The sequence below is a fragment of the Zea mays genome, chromosome 3, assembly GCF_902167145.1.
Source record: "Zea mays cultivar B73 chromosome 3, Zm-B73-REFERENCE-NAM-5.0, whole genome shotgun sequence".
Classification (NCBI taxonomy): Eukaryota; Viridiplantae; Streptophyta; class Magnoliopsida; order Poales; family Poaceae; genus Zea; species Zea mays.
Window position 1 is genome coordinate 33,712,264 of NC_050098.1, and position 17,036 is coordinate 33,729,299.

Genomic DNA, 17,036 nt, shown 5'->3' on the forward strand with positions numbered 1-17,036 from the left:
CCAGCCGACCGTATCGCATGCGCATTTAATGCGGGGATCGCCTGACACCTTATCCTAACACGCGTGCCTCAGTCGGCAAGGTCGAAGTGACCGCAGTCACTTCGCCCCCTTTACTGATCGATCTGACAGGAAAACATCGTTGTTCGCCCTGCTTCGGCTACTGTGCCAACCACCAGGGTAAAACTGAGTCACGATCTCCCACGAGTTCGGCCTCGGGCGCAACAGGGAGCTCCGCCTCGCCCGACCCCAGGCCTCGGCCTCAGCCTTGGCCTCGGGAGAAGGTCTCCGCCTCGCCCGACCTCAGGCCTCGGCCTCAGCCTCGGCCTCGGGAGAAGGTCTCCGCCTCGCCCGACCTCAGCCTCGGCCTCAGGAGAAGCCTCCGCCTCGCCCGACCTGGGCCTCGGACCGACTACGCTACAAGGGATACATCATTACCCTACTCCTAGCTAGCCGCCTCAGGCTACGAAGGAACAAGACCGGTGTCCCATCTAAGGTTACTCCGGTAACAGGTAATGATGGTTCCCCGCGTGCGCCCATGACATCGGATTGCTCTCAATCTCCTACGGAAGCAAGACAACGTCAGCAGGATCCATGCCACACCGACAATTGTGCTTCTACAGGGCTCAAGGCACTTCTCCAACGACCACGATAGCTCGTGTACAGGGCTCAAGGCGCTTCTTCGCCAGCCACGTTAGCACATAGCTACACCCCATTGTACAGCTGGGCATCTCCTTGTGTCTATAAAAGGGGATATCCAGGGCCTTCCTAAGGCAGGTTGACGAGGGACAACGGGGGGTTGACGTTCACGTTAACACACGTCTAGGTGGGGCAGACGAGACATGCAGAGATGGACGCACGCAGGGACTCTTTCCCTCTCTCTCGCTCTCGCCCTCGCTCCCTCGCGACGCTTGTAACCCCTACTACGAGCACCCCGGTGCGAGATAACATAAGTCTCATTTCCCTCTTGTGTTCCATCTTGCATCAACCCATCTGGGCAGGGACACGCAGCAACAAATTTACTGGTCGGTTGACGGTCCTCGCGGGTCCGAAACGCCGATAGTTGGCGCGCCAGGTAGGGGCTCGCTGCGTGTCAGCGAACACTTTCCCGTTGAGTTCCAGATGGGTAGCCTCCAGTAGCCTCTTCAGCCAGGGACGGTGCTCCGCTTCGGAAGTCTCGAGTTCATGTCCCTTGACGGCAGCTACGACATGGTACTCCTCCCCCCGCAGCGCGACAGCAACAACGGTCGTCGACTCGCCCGGCGGTGGCGAACTCGACGATGACTTCCCACCGTGGCAGAACAGGAACACCCGCGTCTGGCCCGCCACCCTCCTCGCCGGAGGAGGAGGAGGAGACGGGGCAACCGTGGCCATGTAGGAGGCGGCACCTCATCGGCTGTCGGGCCAGAGCGAGTCGACAACGCCGGCACCCCTGCGGGGGCCATGTCGGGTGTTGTCCTCGCACCTGAGACAACGACGGGTGTCGCTTCCCCGCAACGTGCCAACCCCAAGCGGACTGATGACGCCAGCACCCTCGCAAAGGACTCGCTTGGCGTTAGCCTCGTACCTGAGATAACGGTGCAGTCCGTCCCCGACGCGACTTCACCATCGTCCATCGACCGAAAGGTACCGTCCGTTTTCCACCCTGTCCCTTTTAGATTCAGCTTCGACCCACCAAGCGACCCCGCTTCGGTGAGCGCTTTCGCAAGGGCATACCCTGACCTTCCAGGGTATCATATGTGGTCATCTTGGGACCGACTGACGGCCGTCTCATCCTCCAGACCCGCGGGTTCCGAGGAAGACGACGACTCCGACTTCGGTTGGGATTTCTCCGGACTCAGTGATCCCAGTGCCATGCGAGACTTCATGTATGCATGTGACTACTGCCTCTTCGGCTGCTCTGACGATGGCCACAGCCTCGGCGACGAGGGTTGCGACCCAAGTCGCGAGTGTTTCCACATCGATCAGGGGGATCACGGCGAAGACAACCACCTCGGCATGCCGCAAGAAGACAACGCCTCTGTGCCTGCGTCTCGCGTTGACATCCCGCGGGAGCTAGCTGTGGTCCCAGTCCCTGCGGGGGGTCAGGACACACAGCTCGAGCAATTCTGCGAGATGCAGGCCAAGCTCGACGAAGAAGCGGGGCGGCTTGTGCAGCTCTGACAAAACATCGAGCAGGAGTGGGCAGGCCGAGCACTTGCTGGAGGAGCTCCTCATCAGGCCCAAGACGTCCAGCGCCGTATCGTTGATGACGCCAGGGCAGGGCTGCCCTAGCCTTCAGCGGGGTCGGCCATAATCTAGCTGCAGCGGCGATGCTACTCCGAGCGATGCCGGAGCCATCCACCACCGAGGGGCGGCGTATCCAGGGCGAACTCAAGGGTCTCCTGGAAAACGCAGCAGTCCGACGAGCCGAGAGCTCTGCCTCTCGTAGGCAAGGGTGCCCCTCGGAGCATCGCGCAACGTCCTCCCGACTCATGCGGGAGGCCTCGGTCCACACTGGGCGCACGCGGGACGGGACGCCTGCAGCCCCGGATCACCTCGGTGACGAGCACCACCGACGCGACCGTTGAGCCCGCCTCGATGAGAAGGTGCGTCGAGGCTACCACCCTAGGCGCAGAGGACGCTACGACAGTGAGGAGGACCGGAGCCCCTCGCCCGAACCGCCAGGTCCGAGGGTCTTCAGCTGGGCCATACGACGGGCGCCGTTCCCGGCCCGGTTCCGAGCCCCGACTACCATCACCAAGTACTCAGGGGAGACAAGGCCGGAGTTGTGGCTTGCGGATTACCGACTGGCATGCCAGTTGGGAGGGACGAATGACAACAACCTCATCATCTGCAACCTCCCCCTTTTCCTCTCCGATGCTGCCCGGGCATGGCAGGAGCATCTTCCTCCTGCGCAGATCTCCGACTGGGACGACCTGCTCAAGGCCTTCGCGGGAAACTTCCAAGGTACGTACGTGCGCCCTGGGAACTCATGGGATCTCCGAAGTTGCCGCTAGCAACCAGGGGAATCCCTGCGAGAGTACATCCGGCGGTTTTCAAAGCAGCGCACCGAGCTGCCCAACATCACCGACTCGGACGTCATCGGGGCATTCCTCGCCACCACCACGTGCCGGGACCTGGTGAGCAAACTGGGGCGCAAGACTCCCACCAAGGCGAACGAATTGATGAACATCGCCACCAAGTTTGCCTCTGGTCAGGAGGCGGTCGAAGCCATCTTCCGAAAAGGACAAGCAGCCTCAAGGAAGACAGAAGGAAGACACCCCCGAGGCATCTGTCCAACGTGGCTCGAAGAAGAAGGCCAAGAAGAAGGCACAAGCAAAGCGCGACGCCATTGACGTGGATCTCGTCGCTGCCGCAGAGCACAGGAATCCTCGGAAGCCTCCCGGAGGAGTCAACACATTTGACAAGATGCTCAAGGAGTCGTGCCCCTATCACATGGGTCCCATCAAGCACACCCTTGAGGAGTGCGACATGCTCCAGCGTTACTTCATCAAGGCGGGACCCTCGGCAGAAGGTGGCAAGGACCAAGGCAACAACAAGAAGGGAGGCGACAAGGAAGAGGAGTTCCCGGAGGTCCGCGACTGCTTCATGATCTATGGCGGACAGGTGGCAAACGCCTCGGCTCGGCACCGCAAGCAGGAGCGCCGGGAGGTTTGCTCGGTGAAGGTAGCGACGTCGGTCTACCTAGACTGGTCCGACAAGCCCATCACCTTCGACCAAGGCGACCACCCCCACTACGTGCCGAGCCCAAGAAGGTACCCGCTCGTCGTCGACCCCGTCATTGGCAACGCCAGGCTCACCAAGGTCCTCATGGACGGAGGCAGCAGCCTCAACATCATCTACGCCGAGACCCTAGGGCTCTTGGGGATAGATTTGTCCATGATCCGGGCCGGTGCAGCACCCTTTCACGGGATTGTCCCCGGTAAGCGCGTCCTGCCCCTTAGGCAACTTGATTTGCCCGTCTGCTTCGGAACTCCCTCCAACTTCCGCAGGGAAACCCTCACGTTCGAGGTGGTCGGGTTCCGAGGAACCTATCACACGGTGTTGGGAAGATCGTGCTACGCCAAGTTCATGGCCGTCCCCAACTACACGTACCTCAAGCTCAAGATGCCAGGCCCCAAGGGAATCATCATCGTCGGATCCACGTACCGCCACGCTTACGAGTGCGATGTGGAATGCGTGGAGTACGCTGAGGCCATCGCCGAGTCCGAGGCCCTCATCGCCGACCTAGATTGCCTCTCCAAGGAGGCGCCTGATGCGAAGCGCCATACTGGCAACTTCGAACCAGCCGAGGCGGTTAAGACCATCGCCCTCAACCCCAACAACAACGCCTGCAAGCAAGTCAGGATCGGCTCCGAGCTCGACCCCAAATAGGAAGCAGTGCTCGTCGACTTTCTCCGCGCAAATGCCGAAATTTTTGCGTGGAGTCCCTCGGACATGCCGGGCATACCGAGGGATGTCGCCGAGCACTCGCTGGATATCCGAGCTGGTGCCCGACCCATGAAGCAGCACCTGCGCCGTTTTGATGAAGAGAAGCGCAGGGCCATAGGCGAGGAGATCCACAAGCTGATGGCTGCAGGGTTCATCAAAGAGGTATTCCATCCCGAATGGTTAGCTAACCCTGTGCTTGTGAAGAAAAAAGGTGGGAAATGGAGGATGTGCGTAGACTACACTGGTTTAAACAAAGCATGTTCGAAGGTTCCCTACCCTCTGCCTCGCATCGATCAAATTGTGGACTCCACTGCTGGGTGCGAAACCCTGTCATTCCTTGACGCCTATTCAGGTTATCACCAAATCAAGATGAAAGAATCCGACCAGCTCGCGACTTCTATCATCACACCCTTTGGCATGTATTGTTATATTACTATGTCATTTGGCTTGAGGAATGCAGGTGCAACCTACCAAAGGTGCATGAACCATGTGTTCGGAGAGCACATCGGCAGAACGATCGAGGCTTACGTCGATGACATCGTTGTCAAGACAAGAAAAGCCTCCGACCTCGAAGTGACTTTCGGGTGCCTACGCGCAAAGGGCGTAAAACTCAATCCTGAGAAGTGTGTCTTCGGAGTCCCCCGAGGCATGCTCCTGGGGTTCATCGTCTCCGAAAGAGGCATCGAGGCCAACCCGGAGAAAATTGCAGCCATCACCAACATGGGACCCATCAAAGATTTAAAAGGAGTACAAAGGGTCATGGGATGCCTTACGGCTCTGAGCCGCTTCATCTCGCGCCTTGGCGAGAAAGGATTACCCTTGTACCGCCTCTTAAGGAAGGCCGAGCGCTTCACTTGGACCCCCGAGGCCGAGGAAGCCCTCGGAAACTTAAAGGCACTCCTTACTAACGCGCCCATCTTGGTGCCCCCCGCTGCAGGAGAAGCCCTCTTGATCTACGTAGCCGCAACCACTCAGGTGGTCAGCGCCGCGATCATAGTCGAGAGACGAGAAGAGGGGCATGCATTGCTCGTCCAGAGACCGGTCTACTTCATCAGTGAGGTACTATCCGAGACCAAGATCCGCTACCCACAAATCCAGAAGCTACTGTACGCAGTAATTCTGACGCGACGAAAGTTGCGACACTACTTCGAGTCTCATCCAGTGACTGTGGTTTCATCCTTCCCCCTGGGAGACATCATCCAGTGCCGAGAGGCCTCGGGTAGGATAGCAAAATGGGCAGTGGAACTCATGGGAGAAACAATTTCATTTGCCCCTCAGAAGGCCATAAAATCCCAAGTCTTGGCGAACTTCCTGGCTGAATGGGTCGACACCCAATTGCCGACAGCTCCAATCCAGGCCGAACTTTGGACCATGTACTTCAATGGGTCGCTGATGAAAACAGGAGCAGGTGCTGGCTTGCTCTTCATCTCACCCCTCGGGAAACATGTGCGCTACGCGCTGCGCCTCCATTTTCCGGCGTCAAACAACGTGGCCGAGTACGAGGCTTTGGTTAACGGGTTGCGCATCGCCATCGAGCTAGGGTCTCGGCGCCTCGACGCTTGGGGCGACTCACAACTTGTCATTGACCAAGTCATGAAGAACTCCCACTGCCGCGATCAAAAAATGGAGGCCTACTGCGGCGAAGTTCGGCGCTTGGAAGATAAGTTCCACGGGCTAGAACTCAACCATGTCGCTCGGCGGTACAACGAGACCGCGGACGAGCTGGCTAAAATAGCCTCGGGGCGAACGACGGTTCCCCCGGACGTCTTCTCCAGGGACATATATCAACCCTCCATGAAACTCGACGACGCGCCCGAACTCGACGAGACCTCGGCCCAGCCCGAGGTACCCTTGGCCGCCGAGGGTGAGGCCTTGCGCATCGAGGGAGAGCGGAATGGGGTTGCACCAAACCAAAACTGGCAGACCCCGTACCTGCAATATCTCCTCCGAGGAGAGCTGCCCCTCGACAAGACCGAAGCTCGGCGACTGGCTCGGCGCGCCAAGTCGTTCGTTTTACTGGGTGATGAAAAAGAGTTGTACCACCGCAGCCCCTCAGGCATTCTCCAACGATGCATATCCGTCGCCCAAGGACAAGAGCTCTTACAAGAAATACACTCGAAGGCTTGTGGTCACCATGCAGCACCTCGGACCCTCGTCGGAAACACTTTCCGACAAGGTTTCTACTGGCCGACCGCGGTGGCCGACGCCACTAGGATTGTACGCTCCTGCCGAGGGTGTCAATTCTACACGAGACAGACGCACCTGCCCGCTCAGACCCTGCAAACAATACCCATCACTTGGTCGTTTGCCGTATGGGGTCTGGACCTCGTCGGTCCCCTACAGAAGGCACCCGAGGGCTTCAAGCACCTGCTGGTCGCCATCGACAAATTCTCCAAGTGGATCGAGGTCCAACCCTTAACCAGCATCAGGTCCGAGCAGGCGGTGGCGTTCTTCACAAATATTATCCATCGCTTTGGGGTCCCAAACTCCATCATCACCGACAATGGCACGCAGTTCACTGAGAAGAAGTTCCTGGACTTCTGCGAAGACCACCACATCCGTGTGGACTGGGCCGTCGTAGCTCACCCAATGACAAATGGGGCAGGTGGAGCGCGCCAACGGTATGATTTTGCATGGACTGAAGCCGAGGATCTACAACGACCTCAATAAGTTCGGCAAGCGGTGGATAAAAACGCTACCCTCGGTGGTTTGGAGTCTGAGGACGACGCCGAGCGGGGCCACGGGTTTCTCGCCGTTCTTTCTAGTCTATGGGGCCGAGGCCATCCTACCCACGGACTTAGAATACGGTTCCCCGAGGACAAAGGCTTACGACGACCAAAGCAACCAGACCAACCGAGAAGATTCGTTGGACCAGCTGGAAGAGGCTCGGGACGTGGCCTTACTACACTCGGCGCGATATCAGCAGTCTCTGCGACGCTACCACGCCCGAAGGGTTCGACCCGAGGCTTCAAAGTGTGAGACTTGGTACTTCGGCTACGACAAGACGCCCGAGGGCGCCACAAGCTTACTCCTCCCTGGGAAGGGCCCTTCATCATCGCCAAGATTTTGAAGCCCGGGACATACAAGCTGGCCAACAACCGAGGCGAGGTCTACAGCAACGCTTGGAACATCCAACAACTACGTCGCTTTTACCCTTAAAATGTTTCAAGTCGTTTATGTACCTCGCTTTCTTTACATACATAAATAAAGTATAACCGTCAAGGAAGGATCAGCCTTGCCTCGGCAAGGCCTGACCCTCCCTTGGGGACTAGAAGGGGGAACCCCCTCTGCGTCAAAATTTTCCTCGAAAAAGTCTTTTGCCAGAACGTCTTTCGCGCTTTTCGACTACGTCGATAACAGAATCCTAAAGACGAGCGAGAGAGACCTTGAACGGCAAGGCCGACCGAGCTGAGGGACTCCTACGCCTTCGGGATACAGATTCCTCACTCATCACCTTCCGCGAAAAGTAACTCACGCTCGGATAAGCGATTCTGCTACCGAACAAGTCCTAACGCTCGAAAACTTTTCTGCCAGAACGACTTTCGTGCCGTTTCGACTGCGTCGATAACAGAATCCTAAAAACGACGAGGGACCACGTAAGCGGCAAGGCCGACCGAGCCGAGGGACTCCTACGCCTCCGGGATACGGATACCTCACTCATCACCTTCTGCGAAAAGTGACTCACGCTCGAACAAGGGATTCTGCTACCGAACAAGTCTTAACGCTCGAAACGAGAGGAAACGAAACACAGCTTTATAATCCAACGTTAAAATGTTTTAGGCCTCAGCGGCCACAAAAAACATACGCATACTTCAAACAAACTGTTCTTGCAGGCTCAGACATCGGCAGGGGGAGGAGCGGCACCCTCGGCGTCGTTTCCACTCTCGGCAGAATCTGGCACGGCCTCAGACGGCGACACGGGCGGAAGGATCTCCACCTCAAAGGAGGAAGCCAGCGCCGCACTCAGGCCCTCGACAGCCGCGTCAAGCCTCTGGACCTCGTCTAAGGCAGCCTCCTCATCGTCGGGTAAGCAGTACCCCTCGCTAACCCGCTCCAGATCCACATCATAGTGGGAAGCGAGCACGGCGAAGGCCCACCTAACGTCGTGGTGCAGTGCCCCACGGAGTCTGCTGCGCACATGGCCGCCCAAGGCCCGCAGATGACTCTAGGGGGAGCTACCCGAGGGGATGCCGTCGAGGCCAAAGGCCTGGCAGAAAGTCGAGATGGCCTCGGACATGGCCACATGCTCGGCCTCGCTGCTCAGCCGCCTCGGCAAGCGCCTTGCAGTTCTTGACAGCCTCGTTAAGAGCCGTCTCGAACCCTGCAGACAGCAGGACAACATTCTTCAGATGGAAGGAGAAGAATGGAGACAAAAACAAAGTCGCAGAGCGGGCAAAACATACCCTCGGCCCGAGCACGCTGTTGTGAGGCCATGGCTCGGGCAGACCGGGCAGACCCGACGACCACGGCCAGACCCTCCGCAAGGGTCCTGGCCCGAGCGGTCGCCTCGGGTCTAGAAAGGGGGAAGCACCCTCTGCGTCAAAACTTTCCTCGGAAAAGTTTTCCGCCAAAACGACTTTCGTGCCTTTTGACTGCGTCGATAGTGGAGTTCTAATGACGAGCGAGTGAGACCTTGAACGGCAAGGCCGACCGAGCCGAGGGACTCCTACGCCTCCGGGATACGGATACCTCACTCATCACCTTCCGCGAAAGGTACCTCACGCTCGGATTAGTGATTCTGCTACCGACGAACAAGTCCTAATGCTCAAAACAAGAGGAAAGAAACACGGCTTTATATCCAAATGTTCAGGCCTCAGCAGCCACAAAGAACAAACACACGAACTTGGGGGTAACAATGGTACCTAGACTCAGACGTCGGCAGCACCCTCGGCAGCTGTCCCAACCTACGTCAGATGTCTTAGTACTTAAAGCTATTACATCTTGCTCTCAAGAGGGTACCATTACAAACCGGGCTCCGGGTCCATTCCCGCAGGAATGAACAACCTTCACACCAGGAGGCCTGCGGGATAACAAACTCCAGGTGGCTCGCCGGCGACCACTGCACCAGCAGCGCGACAACGACCTCCGCCTTGGACGGCTAGACAGCAGCAGCGATGGCCTCAGGGCAAACACTACTGCTAAAAGGCCCTCATTCACGTCCCCTCACGGGGGACGAGAACCAGCCATTAAAGCCAAAGAGCCGGAGGCCCCGAGCGCAGGTGGCACTGACGATCTCGTCGGTGGAGGCAACCGCTTCGGTAGAGGAAGCCTCACCTATGGCGACCACCACCTCAGCACCGACGACAGCGGCCACCTGCCCACCAACACCGCATCGGCGAGCGGCGGCCGCCCCAAAGCGCACCGGCAGGTCCTCACCCCGTCCTCACCACAAGAACGAGAACGGGACCGTCCCAGAACACAAGTACCGCCCTCGCGGCGTACGACGTGTTGTGCAACCGCCTGCTGCAGCCGACAGCGCAAGGAGGACCTGGACGTGGCCGGCTCGCGCACGGCGCGACCGACACCCGAGCGGTGGACGGGCAGCCGCGCTCCGCCCCAGCGGTAGGAGGTGGCACCGGAAGCAGCGCCAGAGCTGCTCAGGCCGGGGAGCCAGACACGCGGCAGCTGCCAGCGCCACGGACGACGGACGCTCTTTTCCCCCGATCATTGAGGGAAGGAGCGGGCCGCTGCCCACGCGGAGGCAGGCCCCGACTCGGCGCACCCTCCTCCCCAGCACGGACGATGACGTCCTTGAAGCCGAGGACAGGGGGGAGGCCACGGCCCGGCTCGCTCTTCCCCACCACGAGGCCTGCGGTCATCATCCTGGGTGACCGCCGGTGGGGGACTGCAGCCGGCTGCGTGATGAAAATCCTTGAAGCCGAGCGGTGACTGAAGAGCGCCAACCCCCACGGGGTCGCGCTCCTCAAACAGCAGCAAAAAGAAGGCAACGCAGGTGCACCCCATCTAGGGGCTCGGAAGGTGGAAGGGCACGATGAATGCGAGAAGTTTGAAGGCATGGCTACTGCACGGGGAATCGACCCCTTTTTAAAGGCAGACCTCCTCACTCGCACCCCTAAGTGTCACGGGCAGAGTCTCCACCGACGCGCTCCAGGGTTCTCACCCCCGCCGCGGGGGCCGGGTCCCACACGTCATGCGAGCTGACCCGAAACAGAAGAAGCCAAATCGCCGCACACGAAGCGTGTAACCGCCCTGCGGTTATAAGCATTCCCTCATCCTCACCAAAACTAGCGGTCAAAAGGGTGGACCGTCACGCGGGGAGCATGCAACCGCACCGCGGTTGTGCACCCTTTCGGTTTCGTCGCATCCAGCGGTCCAACATGGAGGCCCGGGCCCACATGTCATGTAACTGGCGCAACGGTTACTACGTGCAAGGAAACCGCACCGCCACTCGCGCCAATGCCATGTCTTCTTGACTGCAGAACCAGTGCCGCGACTCGAGGCAGCCCTGCGCGTGACCCAACAGTGCCAATCGAGTGCAACGATCACAGGTCAGTCAGCCGTGGGGAGAGGCGCGACGGTCGATATGGCCAGAAGCGGACCGGCAGTAATTGCAGCAGCAGATGGGCGGAAGCAGCGGTCCAATCACCTACAGGCTCGCATCCTCTCCTGAAATGGCAGGGGAGCCCTCTCCCATGGAGTGAAGACGACGCGCCCGTGTTCTGTTCCTCGAACGGCTCGTGCACGCGCAATAGACGCCCCGCGAATCGCCCGTCCCGTCGCATTAACTCCTTGGCAGGGCAAGCGACACCTCCGGCAGGAGAAGCGGGCGTCGTTTCACCTCCGTCATGATGACCGTGTCAAAAAAGGTGGGCCACCTTATTTAAATTCATATCCTTTTCCTTTTCCTCTCTCTCTCTTGCCACAGGGACCGGGAAAGGGGATATTCCGAGAAGGATCCTTCCCAGCGAAGGAAAAGGGCCCCGAGCCCTCCTACTGATCAGGGGTTCGAAGGTTGCGCCCTCCAGGGTTCGGCAACCGCCCCAGAGCACTCGGGCTCTGTGCCCTCTACTGATTAGGGGTTCGAAGGCTGGCCCCTCAGAAGGGTTCGACAGCCGCCCCAGAGCACGCAGAGTCAGGGATGACCCTGGGTACGTCCGTTACATGGCCGAGGCTCGGGCTATGCTCCTGAGGTACCCTAGGACATTTCCGAGACTAGCGGGAACGATTTTGTAATGGAATCCCACCGGAGGGAGGCATCGAGCCCTCGGACCCTATCGAATGGGTCCGGGTCCGGCAAATCACCCGCAGGTACTTTTGGAGCGCGCCTCTGGGCCACTAGCCGACCCTTATCAAACGGGGCTCGGGCATCCACTCGGATCACCTGTTAGCAACTCACTGGAAACACCATTTTCGGCGCCCTCTGAGGGCAACATGGCACTTCCCCCCCCCTTCCTCCTTGCGGAAAGGCGACGAAGGGGCATACAATAAAAGTCGAGACGGTCCTTGATCGTCCTCTCGCTCCGTGCAGAGGCTCGGGGGCTGCTCTCGCACCAGCTACGGCCGAACCGTTGACCACGTCAACAAACCAGCGTGAAAACTCAGCGCCTGACCGTGCACCCGAGCTACGACCAGGTCGTATGAGGGAACAACAAGGCCGTCCGAGGCATCGCAAAAAGAATTAAGACCTCAGAGGAGTCAAACCACTCCTCCGAGGCCTCGGGGGCTACACCCGGCGGGTGCGCTCGTGCGCACCCACCGGAACCAAACATGACCGAGAAGGGCTGGTCCCCTCGCAAAAATCCAGCAGAACCTCCAAGCGAGTGCCCGCACTCCCTTCGAGGCTCGAGGGCTACTGTCGGGTACCATAATTAGGGGTACCCCCAATGCTCCTTAATCCGACTGGAAAACATCTTCAGAATAAACCATACACGACTGATAAAGCGCGGTTCAAGTCAAGGCCACGTCTGCCGAGGGACGCGACCTCATCCGAGCCCAGCCTCGGGCGGGAACAGTAGTCCCGGACGGATTCACGCCCCGCCCGAGGGTCCCCTCAGTCAGCAGACGCACCCTCGGCTCGCCCGAAGCCCAGCTCAGGCAGACTTTGTCGTGCAGCGACCTTGGCCAAATCGCCTTACCAGCTGACCGTATCGCATGCACATTTAATGCGGGGATCGCCTGACACCTTATCCTGACACGCGTGCCTCAGTCGGCAAGGTCGAAGTGACCGCAGTCACTTCGCCCCCTTTACTGATCGATCTGACAGGAAAACAACGATGTTCGCCCCACTTTGGCTACGGTTCCAAGCACCAGGGTAAAACTGAGTCACGATCTCCCACGAGTTCGGCCTCGGGCGCAACAGGGAGCTCCGCCTTGCCCAACCCCAGGCCTCGGCCTCAGCCTTGACCTTGGGAGAAGGTCTCCGCCTCGCCCGACCTCAGCCTCAGCCTCGGCCTCGGGAGAAGGTCTTCGCCTCGCCCGACCTCAGCCTCAGCCTCAGGAGAAGCCTCCGCCTCGCCGGACCTAGGCCTCGGACCGACTATGCTACAGGGGATACATCATTACCCTACTCCTAGCTAGCCGCCTCAGGCTACGAAGGAACAAGACCGATGTCCCATCTAAGGTTACTCCGGTAACAGGTAATGATGGTTCCCCGCGTGCGCCCATGACGTTGGATTGCTCTCAATCTCCTACGGAAGCAAGACAACGTCAACAGGATCCATGCCACACCGACAGTTGTGCTTCTATAGGGCTCAAGGCACTTCTCCGACGACCACGATAGCTCATGTACAGGGCTCAAGGCGCTTCTCCGCTAGCCACGTTAGCACATAGCTACACCCCATTGTACAACTGGGCATCTCCTTGTGTCTATAAAAGGAGATGTCCAGGGCCTTCCTTAGGCAGGTTGACGAGGGACGACGGGGGGTTGACGTTCACGTTAACACACGTCTAGGCGGGGCAGACGAGACAGGCGGAGACGGACGCACGCAGGGACTCTCTCCCTCTCTCTCGCCCTCGCCCTCGCTCCCTCGTGACGCTTGTAACCCCTACTACGAGCACCCCGGTGCAAGATAACATAAGCCTCATTTTCCTCTTGTGTTCCATCTTGCATCAACCCATCTAGACAGGGACACACAGCAACAAATTTACTGGTCGGTTGACGGTCCTCGCGGGTCCGAAACGCCGACAGTGGGAATGGGTATATGGTAATTTTGTACCTATGATGGATATTAGGTATGGGTAATATAATACTTTATCTCTGGTGGGTATGGGTATGGTCTTATATGCACACCGGGTATCTTAACATTGTCATCTCTAATCCCAGTACATGCTAGTGTACCGCATTCCAGCTAGTATCTTATGTCTGTTCGAGTTTTTTCAGGGTTTTATATAGATACTAGTTAGTGTCTGTATGTTGCAACGATTTTTATATATTAGATAACGGCTACCAAATTAGTGTCACAGATGACTACGAGCATAGCATGGGACTAACATCTCGAAGAGACAACGAAACTAACTTCCACCTAGGAAGCAGTAATGCATGTAGCATTGTTTAAGTAGATGTTGATGTAGGGTTTACATTACTTTGTATCCTTGGGCAGTTGTGCATACTGCATGGTCATATGTCTAGACCAAAATTTGCCGACATCCAATCCTAGTCTGTAGACTCTAATAGTTGTAGTCTGTAATGTGTTGTGCAGTTTTTGCTAGTTCATGTGAACTCATAAGCTGTCTTGTACTCATAGCAAGTTCATCTCAAATACATTTCAATTTATAATAAAAACCTAGGATGAAGGGTAATATTGTGTGATCTGATTATTTTTCAAAAGAAAACAATAGGTTATGTGCAGAAATTTTCGGTAACAAAGTTCATGTCTTCCAAAAAATTACTAATTGCACTGGAAATTCACTATATTGGACATATATATATAGAAAGATACAATGAAGACGTAGAATTCAATGTTATAAATGCACAGTTCATATTAGTGAGGTAAATTTTATATCATTAATAGAATAATGTCAAGCTAGTAATTATGTTCCATGTAAGGGTACTTAGAATTCCTTACTTGTATAGAAGCAACTGCTTCTATTCCACCAGCTGCTCCTATAAGATGCCTAGTCATTGATTTGGTCAATGTTGGGGCGAAGGCGTAACGCCCCCCTCGCTCGATCGTCTCCACGGCAGAAGCAGAACGTATCGGAGGGAAAGCAAGAGCAAGCGAAGACTGAAAGAGCGAGAGCCCCATGACGCAGGGAACGTACGGAACGGACGAAGGCTTTGGCATTTCCTGCGCCGGGAAAGGCGAAGGCCTCCACGACTACCGAAGGCTCGGCGCATGGAGCGCGAAGACTACATGTTGTTACTGAAAGGAAATGTGCCCTTGGGCCATTTCTAAGTATTTTGGTGATTAAGTGTCCAACACAAGTGCTTAAGTGTAAATTATGCCAAGGACTCAAGAAGTGCAAATCAAGAGTAAATGTATGTTTCTAAGACTTAGTACATTGTTTTGGAGACTAATGTATTGTGTCTAAGTGCTAGAAATAGGAAAAGACCAAGTTGGAAAAGACTTGGCTGAGCAGCCAAGACTCTGCGCAGTCTGGGTGCACCGGACTGTCCGGTGGTGCACCGATCAGTGTCCGGTGGTGCACCGGACAGTGTCCGGTGCGCCAGGCTGGCTCTGGCGAACTGGCTGCTCTCGGGTTTCGTCGGCGACGTATGGCTATAAATCACCGGACTGTCCGGTGGTGCACCGGACTGTCCGGTGAGCCAACAGTCGGCCGGGCCAACGGTCGGCCGCGTAATCCGCGCGTGACGCGTGGCAGAGCCAACGGTCAGAAGGGGGCACCGGACTGTCCGGTGTGCACCGGACAGTGTCCGGTGCGCCAACGGCTCTGAATCTCCAACGGTCGGCTGCGCCAAAATAGGAAAGAAATCCGCACCGGACTGTCCGGTGCGCCAGACGACAGAAGGCAAGAATTGCCTTCCTGGAATGCTCTCAATGGCTCCTAGCTACCTTGGGGCTATAAAAGGGACCCCTAGGCGCATGGAGGAGCACACCAAGCATTCTCTAAGCATTCCTAAGCACCAAGACTCCAATTCCGCGCATTTGATTCTTTGTGATAGCAACTAGAGCTCCATTTGAGTAGAGAACTCCTCGGGTTGTGTTTTGAGCTCGAGTTGTGACTTGTGTGCGTGTTTGTGCTCTAATTTTGTGTCTTGTGTGCGTTGCTCATCCCAGCCTTATTTCCGTGCTTCTTTGTGAACATCAAATTGTAAGGGCGAGAGGCTCCAAGTTGTGGAGATTCCTCGCAAGCGGGATATAGTAAAACAAAGCAAAACACCGTGGTATTCAAGTGGGTCTTTGGACCGCTTGAGAGGGGTTGATTGCAACCCTCATCCGTTGGGACGCCACAACGTGGAGTAGGCAAGTGTTGGACTTGGCCGAACCACGGGATAAACCACTGTGCCTATCTGTGTTGATCTTCTTGTGGTTATCGTGTCTTGCAAGAACTCCTGTCTAGCCACTTGGCTTTATTGTGCTAACTCCTAATCAAGTTCTGTGGCATTAAGTTTCAAGTTTTTATAGGATCACCTATTCACCCCCCTCTAGGTGCTCTCAATTGGTATCAAAGCCGTTCTCTTCTAGAAAGGGACTAATCGCCCGAAGGGATGGATCCTAAGGGAAAGGGTATGGTGGTCAATGATAAGGAGAAGGAGACCATCTTCAACAAGCCGAGGGACAACAAAGCTACTGACTCCGGCTCGAGTCAAAAGAAGAAGGAAGGAAAGAAGAAGAGGCGCATCAAGAAGATCGTCTACTACGACGACAGCGACGAGTCCTCTTTTTCCCAAAAGGACAACGACGACAACGACTACGAGAAAAAGAAGACGGTTAACTCTAATTTTTCTTTCGATTACTCTCGTATTCCTCAAAGTACCAATGCTCATTTACTCTCCATTCCACTTGGTAAACCTCCTCACTTTGATGGAGAGGACTACAGATTTTGGAGTCACAAAATGCGTGGTCACTTGTTCTCTCTCCATCCAAGCATATGGGAGATAGTAGAAAGTGGAATGCAATTTGATAGTACTGATAGTCCCATATTTATCAATGAGCAAATTCACAAAAATGCACAAGCTAATACTGTTCTTCTAGCATCATTGTGCAGGGATGAATACCATAAGGTGAGCGGCTTGGATAACGCCAAGCAGATCTGGGACACCCTCAAGATCTCGCATGAGGGGAACGACGTCACCATGCTCACCAAGATGGAGTTGGTGGAAGGCGAACTAGGAAGGTTCGCAATGATCAGGGGAGAGGAGCCAACCCAAACGTACAACCGGCTCAAGACCCTCGTCAACAAAATAAGGAGCTATGGAAGCACGCGATGGACGGACCACGACGTCGTCCGCCTAATGCTAAGGTCCTTCACTATCCTTGATCCACATCTTGTAAACAATATTCGTAAGAATCCTAGGTACACCAAGATGACGCTCGAGGAAATACTTGGGAAGTTTGTAAGCGGGCGGATGATGATCAAGGAGGCAAGATAGTTTGATGATGCGTTGAATGGCCCAATCCACGAGCCTCAAACCGTTGCTCTCAAAGCAACGAGGAGCAAGGAAGTGCTACCTAGCAAGGTGG